Source organism: Moschus berezovskii, chromosome 24 (genome assembly GCF_049115385.1).
Source record: "Moschus berezovskii isolate FMDL1 chromosome 24, NW_MosBer_1.0, whole genome shotgun sequence".
In the NCBI taxonomy this organism is placed as follows: Eukaryota; Metazoa; Chordata; class Mammalia; order Artiodactyla; family Moschidae; genus Moschus; species Moschus berezovskii.
In genome coordinates this window covers 24,627,535-24,648,237 of record NC_142483.1, presented here as the reverse complement: position 1 = coordinate 24,648,237, position 20,703 = coordinate 24,627,535, and the positions used below count along the sequence as shown (strand labels likewise).

The following is a 20,703-nucleotide window of genomic DNA, read 5'->3' as shown; positions in this document are numbered from 1 at the left end:
AAACTCTTATGATGGCTGTGGAGACAGAGGGAAGTTGGGGGTTGGGGGGTGTTGAGGAGTGTTCAGGAGAGTTGACAGCACTTGGTAGGTTGACTCAGGATAAGGGTTGTGAAACTCTTGTCTCTGAAGGGCCAGATGGTCTGTATTTTCACTTTGTGGGCCACATACTCTGTTACCACTAACTCTCCTCTGCCCTTGTAGCAGATGACGTGAACACAAATGGATTGGTTGTGTTCCAAGAAAACATTATTTGGTCCTGGGGCTACAGTTTGCTGAGCCCTGCTGAGGAAGGAAAGCAAAGGAGAGGAGCCAGGAATGACCCCCAAGTTTCTTGCTGGGGCAGGTGGATAGACAGAGGGGCCATTTGTTGAATGTGAATACTGAGGTAGGAGTGGATGGGCCTTGAACTAAGGGATCAAGGGTGCCTTCTCAGACATGGTAATTGTGAAATGCCCGTCTGACATCCAAGTGGAGCAGAAACACAGGCAGTTGTCTGGGGCCTGGAGTTCATTACTGACAAGTTAGGGCAGGAGAGATAAACATTTATGAGCCATTATCTTAGTGAGTTTGCTGCATACTACAAGCCGTGGCCCGTTACTGGGTCCTGAAACTACTGTACTGGGCTATGACCAGTGTTTTTCTTAAAAGCAAAATAAAATAGAAACAGTAATAATATGTTTTCCTCAGTAAAGATAAGCACATGTTCATGAAACTTTGACTTATTCGTGTGCATACACTCACATTCGAGCACATGTGTGTATATGTGTGTGAATCTGTTACCAACTGCATTTCTCACTGTGGACTATGTTCCTTACCATTTGTCAAACACACACGTAGATAGTATGTAGAGCCATGAGGATGAATGAAATTGCTTAGGGAAAGAGTAGAAAGAAAAGAAAGAGCCAGGACAGAGGCCTGGGGCACATCATCTTGCAGGGATCAAGCTGAGGAAGAGGGGACTGGTAAGGGAGATTATCATGGGGCACCCAGTGCAAACAGGAAATGTGGTGTTATGAGTCCCAGAGAACGAAGTATCTCAAGTGTATCCCTTCCACATCAGTAAGTGGAGGCATATGAGGGTGGAAACCTCGCATGTGGCATTGGTCGTCTCTGAGAGCAGAGTTCATGATGTGTCTATAAGCAGCAGCCTGGAGTAGGGCATAGAAGGCAGGAGTGGGATGGGGATTTGATCAAGTGGTCCAAGAATTCTCCCTGTTAAATGGAGCAGAGAAAAGAGCTACTGGCTAGAGAGGTCTAGAGGGCTGTGCAATTGAGAGAATTTGCTTTGGTTTTTTACATGGGAGACAGTGCAACATGTATGTCGATAGAAACAACCCAGAAGACAGAGAAACTGGAGATGCAGAGGAGAAAGGGGCGTCATTGTGAGAGTGAGGGCTTTAAGAAGGGAAGGAAGTAGGACCCAGCTTAGCAGGGGTTGGCCTTGGGGACAGTATTTGTAAATTGCCGAAAACAGAACTAGATTTGGTGGTTCCCTCTTCTCCTAAAATTAAACTAGTGGAATTTCTGTGTATTTGAGGTTTTCTGTTAGTAGAATCGGTTGAGCTTATATAGTATAGCTGTTCTTCCCCTCTCTTTCGCATCCTTGTTCTAAACTGGTGACAAGCCTTTTTCTAGCTGACACATTGTGTAATCGAGGTCAGAGTGCATTCCATGTGCACAGCCCTAGGATAAGGGGAGAGGAAACAAGGTACCCACAACCCAGATACAGAGACAAGACTGACCTGTGAATGTAACCAGCGGTAATCTGTAGTCTGAATCTGTGCCTACAGATTTGGATAAGAGGTGGAAAAGGGTGACAATGGCACCTTTTAAATGGCATGAGGCCACAGAGGAGTGTCTCAATCTCAGTGCTGTTGACATTTAGGGTCAGATTTTGTTTTTTAATTTTTATTGGAGTTTAGTTGATTTACAATGTTGTGTGTTACTTTCAGGCGTACAGCAAAGTGACTTGGTTATACAAGCGTCTATTCTTTTTCAAATTCTTTTCCCATATAAACCATTATAGAGTATTGAGTAGAGTTCCCTATGGTATACAGTAGGTCTTTGTTGGTTATCTATTTTGTATATAATAGTGTGTATATGTCAATTCCAGTCTCCTAATCCCTGCCCCCCACACTTAGGGCCAGATCATTGTTACAAGGGTTCATCCTGTGCATTGCCGGATGTTGAACAACTTTCCTGGTCTCTGCCCAGTAGTGTACCTGCCTCCACGTTCCCTCCCTGAATGTCTTCAGACATTGACAGATGACCCCTGGATGGGAATGGGACAGAATTACCATTTGCTGAGAACTACTAGACTGGAACTTTGAAGTACCTGAAGGATGGAGAGTTGTGAATGGATGGTCCATGGGTGTATTTGGCATGACCCACTCATGTATTTTTTAGTAGTCTCTTTAAAAAGTATTTTTAAATTTACATGCCTTTGGTTGGTGCCAACAATTCCAATTTGCCACGGCCTACCATTTCCTTTTATGTCCCATCTGGCCTCACACACTCCTGTGCATGTCCTGCCCACTGCTCATATACAGTGGACTTTGAGACCCCAAAACAGCATGTGTGCAGGCCCTGTGAGGAGGACCTGTTTCCTAGGAATTTCTTGTTACCATCCTTATCTCAAAATTTCAGGAACTGGCTGCTTTTCTTTTCTTTTGGATTTAATTTATACTTTTTACTTATTATTTATTGGTGACAAAAGAAAGATGACATCCTCAGACATTTTTTTTCTTGACATTGAAGTTTATTTTCTTCCTTTGGTTCTATATGAAAATTAATTAGTGATCACCTCCTTGGGAAGGGGGCTGTGGTGTGAGAGGTATCTGATATGAGGAACATTATTATGTTTTTTTTAATTACTATTCTCCCTTATCTGATACTAGTTTTGTGACCTCACTTCATTAAGCTTCTCTTTATTGGAAGAGGTATCTTCCTAGCCTTTCCTCTAAGCATTTTGCAGTTCTGAACATTTTCAAAGCAGTTATTGAGGCAGAGCGTTTACTCAGGGTAATATTTTTCCACTTTCCTTCATTTTCCTTAAATTAAATCACACATTCTTTACCACCATCTGGAGTTAAGTGTCTGCTATGGTTTTTATTGAGTCTGTCTTTGCATTGCACCTGCAAATTTTAAAACATTCCCCAACTTGTATCCTGCCTGGTATTTCACATGTTTGTATTCCTGCTCAAAGATTAGTCATGTCCTTCATTTATGAACGTAATCCTTTTTGGTTCCGAAATCATGTTGGTAGAATTTTAACATCTTTAAAAATAACGCTGGGTCGTTAGAAGTGTTGTTTCCACTGGCAGTGTGAAACCTGCCCTTTTTTATGCCAAGTCGGTGCCTGGGTTTATGTTATAGTCCTGTTTTGTGTGTGTGTGTGTGTTTCTAATGTTATTGATGTTCTTTGTTTCTCACCACATGCAACAAATGCTATTCAGCCTGTGTTTTATGCAATGGGCCTTCAGCACTGTGATAATCTCTCATAATGGTTGAATGACATGCAAGTAAACATCTAAAATACAGTGCGGTTAATCATATCCTCTCCATTTCCCTATGCTCAGTTCTTTTTCTAGAAATTCCATTTAGCATATTACCTTTGCCATGAAAACTTCTCATATCCTATTTTTGTAATTTTAACATTTGAAGCAGAGTTATTCAAAAGATCCTTTTGCACTGTATCTTAGGATAGCAGTCATAATAGCTAGGAAACTGCAGCGCGAAGCAATTTTAAGATCCTCTAATAGAGGGAATTCCTTTCCGTCTCAGGTGCTGGGTATCAGCATGCCTTATTTAGCCACCTGTTTTGTTTTGTTTTGTCTTTTAATATTGTTTATTTATTTATTTGGCTTTGCCAGGTCTTAGTTGTGGCCTGTGTAATCTAGTTCTCTGACCAGGGATCAGACCCAGGGACCCTGCATTGTTATCACAGAGTCCTAGCCACTGGACCACCAGGGAAGTACCTTCTGTTTTTATTAGACATTTATTTTAACAGTTGGTATGTTCAGGGTCGATGGCCTGAGGAACCCATCAAGCAAACCCTATGTTTTAAAAAACTTTCTTATAGTTGCATAATACAAATTAGTTTATTTTAATCATTTGGAGACAGTTGGAATTAGATCTATGCTTCCTGAGATATTTTTATTGTTTCTAAACTGAAAAATGTTCTCTGATTACTTTTGCCATAGATACCAAAGACCAAAGTGGGAAATGTTTGTGTTGGAAAAATAATAACAGTGCCCATGAATTCATGGAGTCTTTATGTAGTTTGTCCCTGCAAAATGACTGTCATTTTGACTTTGGTGATGAAACAGGAAGGTGCAGTTGCTTTTTTATCCCAAAGTTTCTCAAACTGGGCCCTATTGATACCATGGACTGGGCAATTCTTTGTTAGGGGGGCTGCCCTGTGCATCATGGGATGTGTCACAGCATCCTTTGCCTCTGCCCTCTAGATGCCAGCAGCACTCTCCTCCTCCGCAGCAATGATACCCGACAGTGTATTCAGACATGGCCGATGTCCCCTAAAGGGCAGTAGCAACCTGGAATGAGACTCTAGACACCCTTTGTTTTTACTTCTTGGAAATGGTGTCTTTTTTTTTTTTTTAAGATGTAAATGGAGTTAGTTTCTGGATTTTTGTGTGTTGAATTTGGACGGAGGAGAGTTCATGGGAGAAGTCCCCATTCCTTCTCAATCATAACTCCCTGATGGAAGTAGCCCATTGGCCACATCATGTTCTCCGTTCAGTCCTCCTTTCTGCCACTCGCCAGCAGTTCTGCCTGGACCATCCATGGGCAACGTCTCTGAGCCTCTTCATTGTCATCTGAAATACGAGGGGGTCTGTACCTTCCTCAGTATTTCAGTGAGGATGGAACGAGACGAGGACTCGTCTTACTCACCCTGCTGCCCTGTCCTGATGGAGGGTTGACTGCTCTATCTGATTGGGTGGGGCTTAGGAGAAAGCGGGTGGATGGAATACTCAGGTGGTCCTTCCGTTTTCAGTACTTCAGGAGAAGTTTTCTGGGGGAGAGACGAGAAGGCAAAAAGGAGTCACCTCAAGAAAAAAAATGTGGCCGGAGATGTTTCTTACTCTACTCTGTGATGACAGTGATTTTCAGTAAACAGTGAAATGAGAATAAAGCAGGATAGAGAAGTAGGTTATTCGTGAAGTTTTGTAATCTCTCAAAAACTCTCTTCGGGAGATTATATCCCTCTATCTTTTTTTTTTTTCCTTTTGAAGTATCCTTTCACTTATGGAATAGTAGTTGGTTGTTACCTTTCCACCCCCTTTTTAATGTTTCTAGTTTGCAAAATAAGGATTTGGCACTTTGTGGTCAGTTGCTCAAATCCATTTAGTGAAAAATTGCTTGTTCCTAAAATCTGAAATGCACGAATCACTGCTGTAGGAAAGGAGGCTGTCAGGATGTTAGAGCAGAGGAAAGGAGGTGGGATGCTTGGAAGTAGTGTGTGAGTGGGGAGTCTAGAATCCAAGCCATAGAAAGAGTAGTGGGAACCTCCTTGGTCTTAACCAGGGCTTCCACAGTCTCTTAATTTAGGGAGAAACTGAGTGAGAAGTTCAAGGCCAGGGGTGGATTCTCATCTCTCTGTCCTGTGTTGCCCTACAAAATACTACATTTATTGGTTAGACTCTTTCAGAAATTCCTTCATCATGTATAAGTAATTAAGGTAACTCAGAGAATGTTAAATCCAAAAGCAAGAGAAAAATTGGATGAACTATACACATTCATGATGCATGAGGCACCCCAAAATACCCGTGGCTAATCCTGCGTATATAAAAAAGTGTCAAAAACTTAATGACAGCTTTATAAAAAAAAAAATCCATTTTCATTGGATTCGTTTGCATTAAGTTCTCCCTCTGCATTAACTCTAAACCTGATTTAGAGCTTTATTTACTAAGAAAAAAAACTGCCAAAATCAGATAGGAGAGGGAGCAAAAGGATTCTGGCATTTGATCTCCACCATGAGAAATGTGTTGAGTACCTTCTTCAGTGTAAACGCTTACTGGGGATCATCTGTGTCATTTCCAATATGAATTTATGTTACTTACTCTTCCTTGCCATAAATGAAATGTACTTCTTGAAGGCAAATGCCCTGTTGCACATCTTGTTCCCAGCTGAAATATTTCATTAAAAGGACTTGCAGTCCTTGAATTTCCCTGCATCTTAAATGTACTTGACCTATAAAAGTTCTTTCTAATTGAGATTCATCCTGAGTGGGACATTGTGTGTGTTGGGGTGTGTGTGGGTGAAACCGATTCCCATATTCTGCCTTTAAGCAAATCCAATTGGCAAAATGAGTATTGACTCACTGAAACCTGCAATCTAAAAGTTGAACAAAGCATGAGTTTCTACTGCTTCCCATAGCAGTATGAAGCAGCTATCATTAGAAATTGACAAAGTCAAAGTAACAGCTTTTTTCCCTCTGTAATTCACATAATCGCTTAGACCAGGGCAGATATTGTTTCAGCAAGAGGATTTTGAAGACATTTAATATCTCCATGGGAGAAGAATGGGGTTGCTCATCATATGTCCTTTGCCCTTTGGAAAAACATGACCCGTTAGTAAATGTCTCTTTGGGTCTGACTGCCAGACACTTTGAATAATGCAGTGCTGTTGGACTCATAAGTTGGATCTCCTTGCCTTTGTTAACCATGACCCATGCTTTCCAAAAGCTAATATGATTTTCTAAATTTAAGAGATTGGAGTCAGGCTTGATATAGTGCCAGGGGTGGCTTCCGTCACAATTAAGCAGTTTGGTAATGAAGTTAATTGAAATGGTTGAATAATAGACGCCCTTACAGAGCAGACGGGAAAATTGCCCTCCTATTTGGCAAAAGTACACTGTGACAGAAAAGTGATTGTCACACCCAATAAAGGCTGTTAAAACTGCTCAAGAGATTCATGGATTTGACTGAAGAAAAGAACGTGAAATAGTTTTCATCCTCCCGTGTTTGCCTTTTGTCAGGAAGGTTGAAGCATTTGGAGCTTTTTAACTCAGTGTTGTCATAAGAAGTTGCTTTTCTGAGGAAAGGTATGAAGGTGTCCTTAACTGAAAATGTGTTTAGATTCTCCAAGAGTCCCTGAGAACACACTCCTTTGCTGAGACCAATAACTGTCAGGCTTGGGGTTGCTTTGTGAGCCTCCAGTTAACCCTGGGACTTGAGCAATTCCCATTCGTTGTGATAAGGAATTTAGAACACAAGGTGGCACAGTGGAACCTTGCTCTCCGCGCAGAGGGAGGCAGCGGTGAGTCAAGCTGAGCCTGGCAGCTCACCAATAAATCAAGGAGCAGCCCAAGGATCAGGCTGTTAAGCAGTCACAGCAGTGATGATGGTGATCAAAAGAAAGGCCAAGTAGCCCTCCCCTTTGCCTCATCAGCTCTTCTTACAGCCCTCAAGACACAAACTCACTTTCTGAGTTCCCAACAATCATGCATTCATTCCAAAGATACTTATTGAACTGGGACCAGATACCCTCAAGGGCTGGGGGACTAACTTTAGTATAACATGCAAAGTCCCTGAAACAGAGACAATAAACAAGTAAATGGTAATAAACAATATAAACAGTAAACAAATAAATATATAAGTCACAGGGTCTATGAAAACAAAATGAGCTGTGTGAATATAGTGAGACAAGAAGGATCTTTTTTTCTGTTGGCCAGGATTCCTGAACGGCTTCTCTGAGTAAGTGACATTTGAGGAGAGCCCTGAGTAATGGGAAAAAGCTGCCCCATGTAGATCAGGAACAGTGTTCCAGACAGAGGGAACAGCCAGTGAAAGTGCCCAGAGGAATGAAAGGAATGAGCCCAGAAGCGGAGAGAGTGCCCCTCTGGCTGTGGTGCATGGTCAAGGAGAAGAGTGGTGGGATTTAAAGAGGCACGCAGGCTCAGAGCAAGGAAGGCTTTGTGGGACACAGAAAGAGTTTGTGTTTTGTTGAAACTGTATTGGGAAGCCACAGGGATGTGTAGTCAGGAGTCCATGTAATCTGATTTATGCTGTAGAAAGATGTCTCTGGCCTCTTTGTGGACAATGCATTAAAGTGGATGAAGAATAAAACATAGAGGGTTTTTGGCTCTTGCAGTCACACAAGCAACAAAAGGTGGTAGCATTGGAGACGGACAGATATTTCAGAATACATTTAGGAGATGGACATGATAAGAAAGATAAATAAGCCTCAAGAAGGGCCTCAAATTTTAGAGGTTTGAGGTCTGGTAAGGTTAAGACTGAGCGACTGAACTGAACTGAACTGAACTGAAGGTTAAGACTGGGGATACCCTTATAGATCTCATACCTGGTTCTATGTCCAACTTACATTGCTAAAAATAGGCAGCCAGGATAAGAATCATCCCCAAGGTCAGTAATCCTGAAGAAAAAGATTCTGGCATTTTTTTTTTTTTTTTTTAACCTAGAAACATCTCAGCACCAATTACAGTGCTATTTGTGATAGGTTTCCCTTTGGGCCGGTGACCTTAATTTAAAATAAGGACCCACACATCATCCTGTTTTTCACCCCAGGAAAGGAATCCTTATCAGTTTTTTCTTTCAGTGAGCTGTTTTGGGCTATGTTTCCTGATCCCCCCATACACCTTATCCAGCTAAAAGTCAAACAACTTTGGAGGCACTGCCCTAGAGACAAGTTTTCTCTGCTATCCCTTGGAGACCATGATGAACTATTGGTAAGGAGAATGGGTAGGGCCAACCCTTAAGCATTTGCTCAACAAGTATTTCAGATTTGGAATATAGGTGGTAGGAAAGCCAGCTGGGTAGTCCTCCTTAGAGGCAGAAGCATTTGTAAACTAAGGTAAGATCTTATGCCCAAATACCCATATTAGAAACATTTCCAATCCACATTGAGAGGTTTCCTGGAACCACTTGAAAAACTGGGTTAATTCCATTGTTTTAAGTAGATCTTGGTAGGAATATTCCCTAGAGAAGAAAGATTGGTCCCCATAGTAATTACACCAGGAGCAATTAGTGGATTTTTAAGTTGACTGTTTAGTTACTTTTCTTTTCCTGCTGGAGAGATGATGCCACAACCCACTCTCCTCACTGTCTTCGTTTTTTCCCAGTTGTTTTCCCAACAACAACAACAACAAAAATCTGTTATCAAGTAGTGTCAGAATGCATTTTCAAGCTAGAGAAAAGCAGAAACTTTTAAAAGTGTATCACAGGACTTGGTGTCCAGCCAATCTATTAGTTATATAGCTTAAAAGACTGGCTTCATTGCCTTTAAATCAGAGACCCATATTATTACATTTTAGCATGTGTAGCTTTAAATGGCCAATGATTTCCATACTGTGATTGGAGTAAAATATCACAGACATCTTAAGAATTTGATTGACCATACATGGACTCTCATACTGTTTGTAGAAAGGAAACTCTCTAGATTAACATTACAATTATGGGTCCAAGATACCTCTACCCGTTGACCTATAGGCTGATATTCATATATTCCATGAAGGTGTATGCCAAATTTGCTGTGAATACATTTTGATGCACAAACACTGTCATTCTAATCACTTCATGATGATCTACGATCCAAATAGATGAAGCACCTTTAAATGAGACTGTACAGTTCAGTGTTTAAAAGCATAAACTTGACATTAGACCAGGTCTTCAGGCCACTGCTCACCTAACTGTGTGACCTTGGCCATGTTATTTACCCATCAGTGTCTCAATTTTCTCATCTGTAATCATAGAGATGCTATTAGTACTTGGACAGCAGTTATGAAGAATAAGTGTATGTCAGAGGCAAGTTCTCAGTTCTTGTTATTTTTGCATTTAGCTCTTGCTTTGGAAGACCCCCTTTTTATTTCTTAACAAATAGGAAGCTGAGTAGAGATCCTTCAAGGTGTTTTTTTTTATGTTTTCAAAAGTCAACAGTAGGACTATCAATGTTACTTCAGTGATACTCTATCAGAAGTGACCATTTATCTTTCAAGAATTGCATGAAGACAATCCATCCATCTTACCCAGATTTTGGAGCAGCTCAGAGTATTATTGACTCTGGGTCTTTCCTCACCTGTTAGTTCAAGGCTTATGACTTTGAGGTGAAAGGCTCTGTAAACCATTAGCAATCACCAGCCTTGCAAGCCATTTATTTCTCTTCAGGACATATTTATTAGGCTATATGTACTGTGTAATTGAAGCAGACTTCTCCGTAGCTGTAAAGCTGTACAACTGTATTCTTAATCTTCTTAACAAAATGCCACCTGACATAGCATTGGGAGCTCACTTAGTCTATACGTCAGAAGCCTAAGCATCTCTTTAAATTATGATGGCCATACTATTTCATAATGACCATTATGAGGTCCCCAAAGGAAAGAATGTCTTCATCTTTTTAGAGACACTGAGTCTGATGCTCCTGTTCTTGGCAGCTGGTATTATATTTGCTTTGAAAATTTATGCTGCAGAGTTAATGATGGTATTTGGCTAGAAGAAGGAGAAAAAAATCAAACATATCTAAATTAGGACCACTTTTCATTTTGCTTTATGGATTCAGTTTTGTGATATATTGTGTTTATGAGGTCCTTCAGTGGAAATGTACTCTAGTTTTAAACTTGGCATTGAGTTTATGCTGGCACACTAACTTTGTTTGAAGGGAAGGTAACTTTTTAAAAAAGTTCATTATTATTCAGTCAGGAATCAGTTATTGCATATTGCTTCCAACCTCTTGACCTCATATTTAGATGCTTCAGTGGCCACTGTCCCCTCTGCTCCCTTCTTCACATTGGATTTGCTTTTTTCTCTCATACTCCCAAGAGCAATGGAGCTCCCTCTTATCACAGCACTTAGTACTGACCACATTGCATCATAACCATTGTTTTGCATTTTTCTCCTTTTTAAAAAAAAATGTTTCTTTTTTGTCTGTACTAAGTCTCAGTTGTGGCATGTGGGATCTAGTTCACTGACCAATGATTTAATCCAGTCCCTATCTTAAAAGAGAAAGAGGTGGGACTTCCCTCATGGTCCCCTGCATTGGGAGCTCAGAGAATTAGCCATGGGACCTCCAGGGAAGTCCCACCTTTTTTTCTCTTTTAAGACAAACTATAAACTCATCCAGGGCGGAGCCATGTCTGATTTCCCTTTCATGCTTCGATAGGCATTTAGCAGAGCTCAATAAATCTTGCATGGATGAATAGGGACATGGACAGTCTTCATCTCATGATTCAGGTCTTATATTAAATACTCCCTTTAAGAAAGAGATGCTTGGCTACTGAGTATAAAGTTGCCATGCATGCCCGGCAATGCATGTTCCATTATACTGCTTCAGTTCAGTCTCTCAGTCGTGTCTGACTGTTTGCGACCCCATGAATCGCAGCACGCCAGGCCTCCCTGTCCATCACCAACTCCTGGAGTTCACTCAAACTCATGTGCATCGAGTCGGTGATGCCATCCAGCCATCTTATCCTCTGTCGTGCCCTTCTCCTCCTGCCCCCAGTCGCTCCCAGCATCAGGGTCTATTCCAATGAGTCAACTCTTCGCATGAGGTGGCCAAAGTATTGGAGTTTCAGCTTTAGCATCAGTCCTTCCAATGAACATCCAGGATTGATCTCCTTTAGAATGGACTGGTTGGATCTCCTTGCAGTCGAAGGGACTCGCAAGAGTCTTCTCCAGCACCACAGTTCAGAAGCATCAATTCTTCGGCGATCAGCTTTCTTCACAGTCCAACTCTCACATCCATACATGACCACTGGAAAAACCATAGCCTTGACTAGACAGACCTTTGTTGGCAAAATAATGTCTCTGCTTTTTAATATGCTATCTAGGTTGGTCATAACTTTCCTTCCAAGGAGTAAGCGTCTTTTAATTTCATGGCTGCAATCAGCATCTGCAGTGATTTTGGAGCCCCCCAAAATAAAGTAAGCCACTGTTTCCCCATCTATTTGCCATGAAGTGATGGGACCAGATGCCATGATCTTAGTTTTCTGAATGTTGAGCTTTAAGCCAACTTTTTCACTCTCCTCTTTCACTTTCATGAAGAGACTTTTTAGTTTAGTTCCTCTTTGCTTTCTGCCATAAGGCTGGTGTCATCTGCATATCTGAGGTTATTGATATTTCTCCCAGCAATCTTGGTTACAGCTTGTGCTTCTTCCAACCCAGCGTTTGTAATGATGTATTCTCCATATAAGTTAAATAAGCAAGGTGACAATATACAGCCTTGACATACTCCTTTTCCTATTTGAAACCAGTGTGTTATTCCATGTCCAGCTCTAACTGTTGCTTTCTGACCTGCATATAGGTTCTCAAGAGGCAGGTCAGGTGGTCTGGTATTCCCATCTCTCAGAATTTTCCACAGTTTATTGTGATCCACACAGTCAAAGGCTTTGGCATAGTCAATGAAGCATAAATAGATGTTTTTCTGGAACTCTCTTGCTTTTCCATGATCCAGCGGATGTTGGCAATTTGATCTCTGGTGCCTCTGCCTTTTCTAAAACCAGCTTGAACATCTGGAAGTTCACGGTTCACGTATTGCTGAAGCCTGGCTTGGAGAATTTTGAGCATGACTTTATTAGTATGTGAGATGAGTGCAATTGTGTGGTAGTTTGAGCATTCTTTGGCATTGCCTTTCTTTGGGATTGGAATGAAGACTGACCTTTTCCAGTCCTGTGGCCACTGCTGAGTTTTCCAAATTTGCTGGCATATTGAGGGCAGCACTTTCACAGGATCATCTTTCAGGATTTGAAATCTCAAAAATGAGATTTTTTGAGATCTCAAGAATGATCTCTGTTCATTTCCAAGGCAAACAATTCAGTATCAAGGTGATCCAAGCCAATACCCCAACCAGAAACGCTGAAGAAGCTGAAGTTGAACTGTTCTATGAAGACGTACAAGACCTTTTAGAACTAACACCCCCAAAAGATGTCCTTTTCATTATAGGGGATTGGAATGCAAAAGTAGGAAGTCAAGGAAGTCAAGAAACACCTGGAGTAACAGGCAAATTTGGCCTTGGGGTACGGAATGAAGCAGAGCAAAGGCTAATAGAGTTTTGCCAAGAGAACGCACTGGTCATAGCAAACACCCTCTTCGAACAACACAAGAGAATACTACACGTGGACATCACCAGATGGTCAACACCGAAATCAGATTGATTATATTCTTTGCAGCCAGAGATGGAGAAGCTCTATACAGTCAGCAAAAACAAGACCAGGAGCTGACTGTGGCTCGGATCATGAACTCCTTATTATTCTGCTTAATTTCCTTTAAAAAAAAAAAAGTTAAGTGATTTATTTGTTCATTGGCTGCACTGGGGCTTCATTGCTGCGCACCCGCTTTCTCTAGTTCTGGCGAGTAGGGGCTGCTCTGTTGCAGTGTTCAGTGTTCTCACTGTGATAGTTTCTCGTTGTGGACCATGGGCTCTAGAGAGTGGGCTCAGAAGTTGTGGCATATGGGCTTAGCTGCCCTGAGGCATGTGGAATCTTCCCAGACCAGGGATCAAACCGTGCTCCCTGAGTTGGCAGGAAGATTCTTATTCACTGACCACAAGGGAAGCCCTATCCTGCTTCATTTTCTTCACAGAAATTATCACTCTGAAATTATTTGTGAATTTTTTTTTCCTATTTCCCCACAGAATGTGAACACTGCGAAAACAGGTTCAGTTCAATGCTCTATCTCATGCCAGCTCTTGGCACATAGCAGGCCCTTAGCCCAGTTTGCTTAAATGAGTGAGTGCATTTCCCCTAATTTCCTTCCTACTTTTAGCAAAAAAAAGTTAGGGCAAACTGTACCTACTTTTTTCAGTTTTCTGGAGTGTCCTTATTAGCATTTCACTGGTAGGGTAAGGGCAAATTAAATTTGTTTTGTGGTTTATATATTATGTATCGAACAAAACAAACGAAATGCTAATTGGTAGAGAATGGTGCAGATGGCTTTTTTCCAGAAAGGTTACTGGCCATTAATGTTAATTGTTCGGAGCCATTGGTTTGCAGTCTAATAATCATCAATTCTGCATTACCAGGAACATCACAAATTTTCTCACTCTCTTTGTCCTGTACCTCTTCCCATCTGTATCTTAATGATCTCTTGGTATTTGGATCCATCAGCATACTACTCTATCCTCCAGTAAAAGCATCACCTACTAGTTTCATAATGTTTTCATGCAGCAGCATTTTTGCCGATAAATATTAGTGTTCTGGTGTGTTCTTTAATGCAGTATCTCTCCTCAAATTTTTTTTAGATCTTCCCAAGAAAGAAGGAGAGGAAAGCCGTGAAACCTTCCCCTTTATGCTTGATTCTTCTCAATGTCCCCTCTATTTGCAGATGAATTATTTTGCATACCCTGTTCTTGGAAACACAAACTCAGCAGGAATGAACTTCATTCTTGGAATTGCTTCTAACACCATACTCATGTGCTTGAACAAGATGATTTAACCTGTAGATCATATACCCCAACAGAAGGGGCTTCTCAGGCTCCCTGGTCAAGGTTTCAGAGGCTCCTTGAATTTGTATACAAAACTGTGTGCTTCTCGGCGGCTTTGCTTCAGAAAGGCTCTAACAGCTTTGTATCCCATTTTCAATCGAGGCCGTGGCCCATAATTTAGCAGTACAGACACTTTAGTATGAATGGCATCATTGAATCAAGAGAGCTAAAACAAACTCCAGTTATTTTTTGATCGAGCAGTGCACTAAAGCCAGTAGGTATATCCCACTGTCCAAGTGCATTCAGTGTGGCTACAATGTTCAATAAAAATTAACTGTTTATGATTCTAGTTGTAGTGTATGTAAATTCTTGAAAAATACCAAAAATAAGAACATGAATCATCTATTCATCCTAGCAGTCTAGAAGGATATTTTAATACATCTTTCTGTAGTCTTTGGGTATATGATGTATATGTGTGATATAACATTTTTTAAAAACGAATTTATATTGTCCAGCAGGTTTTAATTTGCTTTTCATGTCTTGGGTCGTTACCATTTTCCCATGTTGCTCAATAGTCTTCACTTTTACAAGCCATTCATTTTTAATGAATTCATATTTCCATCTTGTTGATATAACAATATGCTTGCTCATTCCTCAGTTCTTGGAAGTTCAAATTGTTTCCATTTCTGCCTTCTTTAAATAACACTGTGTGGAACATCTTTTCTGTGAATATCTGTGTGAGGCTCTCTTCGTGTCCCCTTAATACAAATCCTAATGATAAATGTACTGAGTTAAAGTCAGTTGTAATCTTTGAATCCTGCATTTAGCATTATGCATTGGTAGGTTTTAGAATAAGAAAGAAAACTTGTAGGGTCTGAAATAAAAATGTGCTCAAAAGTAGTCTTACTCTCTTTGAAGTCTTTCTAAGACTAGCCTCTGACCAAGTTCTTAGTCTTCTCCTTTCTGTGGCTTTTCTGTAAGTTACCTCTCTCTTTCTGAATATATATAAGTTCCTTGCTCCTTACACATGGCATTACCATATTCAGCAGTACAGTTGTAAATGCGTCATTTTGCTCTGCACACTTCTAAGAAATCCTTTGTGTTTGATGATGTAAATTAGTGACATAGTATATGTGAGAATACTGAGGCAGAAACCAATTGTTTCCGTGAAAATTCTCAAATCTAGAGAGTAAGTGAGAAGGGGAATGACTATCACAATAAAAAAAAGGAACTTGATGGATGACACAGTATGTTTTTCTTACTTGAAGATCCACTTTGCTTTTGACAGTGACTTTCGCATTCCCCCCTTCCAGACCCTTTGTGCAATTTTTCTTGGTTGTTTCAGAGAATAAGGTTGGTAGACATTCTCACTTCCTTTCAACCTAAAGGAAATTAGGTCCAGGGAAGTCCAATCTGTTTCCCAGCATCTCAGGTTTTGTTTAGCATGGTGACAAAATGGGAAAGAGATTGACTTTTGTTTGGCTTGCCTGATACCCAGCTGAGCTATCCAGTATCTTCCCTATTTCCATCTAGTCAGTAGGACAAACACAGGTCTTAATCTCAACAGGATGTTTAAAGAAACTCAGTGTGTATATATTCATTTTGGGAAAAAGTAAGCAACTCTTGGAGAAGAAGTCAGTGGAAGTCAGTAGTGACTCTAGAGATTTAAAAATGCAATAAAATGTTCTGAAATTTGCTATATTTATCTTACTTAAAGAGGCAGTATTGGAGAAGGCAATGGCAAGCCACTCCAGTACTCTTGCCTAGAAAATCCCATGGACAGAGGAGCCTGGTGGGCTACAGTCCATGGGATCGCTACTGGTCGGACACGACTGAGTGACTTCACTTTTACTTTTCAGTTTCACACATTGGAGAAGGAAATGGCAACCCACTCCAGTGTTCTTGCCTGGAGAATCCCAGGGACGGCGAAGCCTGGTGGGCTTCCGTCTATGGGGTCGCACAGAGTCGGACACGACTGAAATGACTTAGTAGCAGCAGCAGCAGCAAAGAGGCAGTATAGACCTTATTGTGGTATCTGTGGGTATGTATATGTTCATAAGTAAATAAAACTTTTCTTGTTGTGGAAGATTCTAAAATAGGTAATAAAGCCATCCATGATATCATTGGCCCAAGAACACACAGTTTCAGTTATAAATTTCTGTGCTTTATTCCCAAATGCTTTGTATTCTATTTTTGCTTTTTTCATATAAACTTTCGTGTACAACCATTTTAAAATTCCACCAAGGATAACACTTGCCATTTAGTTGTATGAAAACATGTTCAGTAGCATAGTTTATGGCCTTGATAGCTAAAGGAAAGAGATTCCTCCTCCTCCTCATGTTAATTGGTCAGATATCAGTCACTAGCAGATCATTTGGCATTTGTTTTCTCCAAAGGGACACCTTGTTCATTGGAAACTTTAGAAATTCAGGCCCCCAGGTTTTCTCACTTCTGTAGATCACACCCATACTTACACTTTGAAGGTACACTTCGTGAAATTTTCTGGGATCCCTCTGAAGTAGCATTTCCTAGTTCTGGGCTCTAAGAGCAGATGGTGCTGTCCATGGATTCTTTCTTCTGCCTCTTCTCAAAATCCTGCTTCCTTTCCCTGAAGGAAGCAGATGAGCCCATTACTACAGGTGCTCTTTCTGCCCATATGCCTCCTATGTAGTATGTGACATGATTTTTACAAGACGGGCTTCCTGCTTCCCCTGCGAAGACAAAGTTTACCTTTGTCTTAAGGAAAACCACTGACATGCTGTTGGTATGGGATGGTTTTGCTTTCTGTGGCCCATCCAAGGTCGGATGGCCTGCAGTCACTGCAGCTAAACCAGAGCCACTTAGCAGGATTTCTCAGTCTTGGAGAATTCTGCCAAAAAGGGGTCTCTTTTAGTGCTTTCCATTAGGTCTTCCCAGCTACTTTCAGCCCATCTGAATAGCTTTGGTTGAAATAAATTATAAAGTGTCATCAGGAGCTTGGTTCCAACATTCATATTCATTAGATTTTAAGATTTAATGATGATGTGGACCTAAAACAAATCTTTGATTTCTTCTTTTTTTAGCAATCAAATGGAGTCTCTTGATTTTTGACTTCTTAAATACTGTTTTGTGGGCACATTTGGCTCCTGTCAATGGTGTGGCTTTTTTGAAAAGAAGAGTTTTGGCAACGAGCCAGCACAGAAGAGCAAATCCCTCTTTAAATTAAAGAACTTTATTTGTAAAACAACTTGTTGGGTCACTTGAGCTTGGGATTTTTTAGAAGGGTCCATGGACTGCTTCTTCAGAGCAAACGGACTAACTGGTTACCACAATATGGTTTAGACTGGTTGATTTTGTACAGTTAATGGAAGGGCCATTAATTAATTGTTAATTGCCTCAACAAGATGTGAATATGGTGTTGTGGAAAGAATTCTAGATTAAGGCTGAAGCCTGCTTAAAATAGTCCATCCACACCCTGCCCCTTATTTCCCCATTGGAAATACTTCACTTACCAATATTTGCATCACCGACTCTGTGGACATGAGTTTGTGTGAACTCCGGGAGTTGGTGATGGACAGGGAGGCCTGGCGTGCTGTGATTCATGGGGTCGCAGAGAGTCGGACACGACTGAGCGACTGAACTGAACTGAACTGAACCAATATTTGTGTGTGACAGTCAAGAGCACGGATGTGTCTGAATCTGTTTAATACCCGTCTCTTGTGCCTTCCCTTCAGCTTCATGCTGTTCTCATTCAGCATTATAGTTTGGAAACCATTCATGCTATCACTAATAGACATAGCTTGTACCTTTTAACCTCTGCTTGATAGGTTGGCTGTCCCTGAGTTTATTGAGAACTTCCAGTTGTTTCCAGATTCTTGTACTAGTCATGCTGCAGTGAGTAGCATGTACCCGCAAAACTTTGAATGTGGGTGTGAATATTTCACTATGATAGAGGACCCAAAGTACCCTTTATATGAAAATCTTGAGAGACTGAGGCTTTGAGATGGTCGGAGTTTTAGAACTGATAAGCAGAGTGTAAATTGAAGTCATTTTTCCTGACTCCTCCTAACTAGTTGGAGATTCTTTACAAAGTTTTGTAGAGGGTTGTTAGAATCCTGGGAGATGACAAGTCTAGCAAAAGCTCACTCCAGTGAAGTATTGTTTATTCCAATGCACTAAGAAAATCAGTCTGAATTAGAGAAAAATCTATATTTAAAGATGTAATATTAGACCATTTTAATGTGTACACAGTGACCGAAAACTGTAATATCAATTGATAAAATTCCTTAAGGGAATCTCATTAATGAACAAATCAAAGCACCTAATAATTATTTTTAAGAAAAAATGACAGATCTAAATTGCTCAAGACAATTATTCTCATCCATAGGCAAAATATTTCCCCTAGCATGTTAAAATGCAATATATATATATATATGTAGCATTATATATTATATAAATTGTTATAAATAATAAATATAAATATATATAATTGCATTTTAACATGCTAGGCGAATGATTTTTCCTAATTACAGTAAGATAACTATAACCACTTATTTTTCCTCCTGAATGGTGTAAATTAGCAAAGAAAGGTAAAAGGGTTGACATTTGAGGTCCCACCTGCTCTGTGCCAGGTTTGAGGCTTTTAAACATTTTGTCTATTAAATTACCCCAAATGGGCACAAGGAGTCTTTAGTCTCTCCATCTCCTAAACTGAGAAATGAAGGATGGTAAAGCAACTGACTGAAGGTAGCCTAGGCAAAATTTGCCAGAATTGACAGAGTGATAATCCTTGTCCTACTCTGGCATAGTTTCCTTAAAAGAGTCCTCAGACCTTCTGTGCCAGAATCTCCTGGGATGTGTTTTCATTCTGCCGATTCCTGGGCCCCTGACGGTGGGTCCTGGGATTCTGCTTTGATAAGAAGTTGCCAGGTCCTCCATATGCACTCTGAAGTCCCAGAGCCACTGTGCCAGACCGTGGTGACCTCCTTTCAGTGAGATGACAGTCCATCCCAGAAGAGTGTCCCCACCGCCTATGGGGACGAGCAGCCTCTGTCATGCCCTCTTGCAGGGCCCCATTAGCAGTGGACTGCGCTTCCTCCTACTCACCCACTTCCGCCGCCTCCTGCTACTTGCATTGAACTTAGCATGCCTCGTGGTTTGACAAGTCACTTCCAAATAGAGGTGAAATCATCACTACCTAGGGATCGTGTTCTAAAATAGGTTGACATTTCCGGTGCAAAGTCATCAGATCCCAATACATTAGTACCTGTATTGTGCCTAACACAGGTGGAATCTGCGTTTTGCAATCTAACCTTGGCTCAAACCAAAAATTAAAAAAAGAAGAGAGAGGACAGTTTGCAGAAATGATTACTTTTTAAACACCGATAAACGCTGTGCTTTTCCTCTCCAGCCCTCCTTGGCCACACTCCTCTTGGTGACAGGTTTCCCATAAGTCTGCCCCTAATGGCTGCTGAGTTTCCCAGAAGTGAGAGCAACGGTCCCTTTCAGCTCTCCCTCTCCCAGTAAAGACAGGGGGGGTTTGGAAGAGCCTGCTAGGATCTGTGAGCACCTTTTCTCCTCTGCCTTTCTCTTTCTACATTATTTTTTTCTGTCAGCACCATGAAATTTCTCTTTTTACTTCCTAACCATCTGCTTTCGAGGGGCTGGTCCTAGCAAACTGAATAGGAGTTGACTTGCACGAGTGACGTGTGGAGAGGTGTGCCATGATCCAGAGGGGTTCCTAGACTGGCTGAGGTTTGTGATCTGTGTGTGCTGGCAAAAGAGTATCTGCCTTTGTTTTGGTATTCAGCTCATCCAAATAAAGAAGGCATTTCCTCTCCTAAAAGGCAGGGGGGAAAAAAAAGACTAAGAAAAAAATTTCATTTTTAATTTTAACCATGGACTCCTCTAAAACTAAATATACACCCCCTTCCTCTGTCCTGATTGGTCCTCATCTACTGACAAGTGGATCGAGTGGAAGGGAAATATCTTGGACTTAATTGTAAGTTAAGTCTCTCTTAATCCAGAAGAGCATTTGAGATTCTGTCCAAGTGTTCAATTTCCCAGGCCGCTGAGGTCTGTGAATTTCTTTTCCCAGCCTCCAGGCTGCTGCAGTACAAGTCAGCATAGCTAATGCAGATAGATCTGCCTCTCGCTCTCCTCCTCCCTCTGCTTTGATTCGATATGAACAGCCTGGTAACTCCGATGCTGGGGAGAAATCTGACATAACTCTGCAGATGGCTAGGTTGCCATGAAACACCTGGGGATTGTTCTTTAAGGAAAAGGTAACATTTATATGCTAATGATTTCTCCCCCCCCCCCAACCCCTTCCCT

The 20,703-nt window shown here is 41.0% G+C and overlaps 1 protein-coding gene across 14 annotated transcripts in view; it reads left to right on the top strand.

Moving 5' to 3' along the window:
• MAGI1 (membrane associated guanylate kinase, WW and PDZ domain containing 1) overlaps positions 1-20,703 on the top strand; it is a 663,463-nt gene that overhangs the window by 594,489 nt on the left and 48,271 nt on the right. The window lies entirely within an intron of this gene.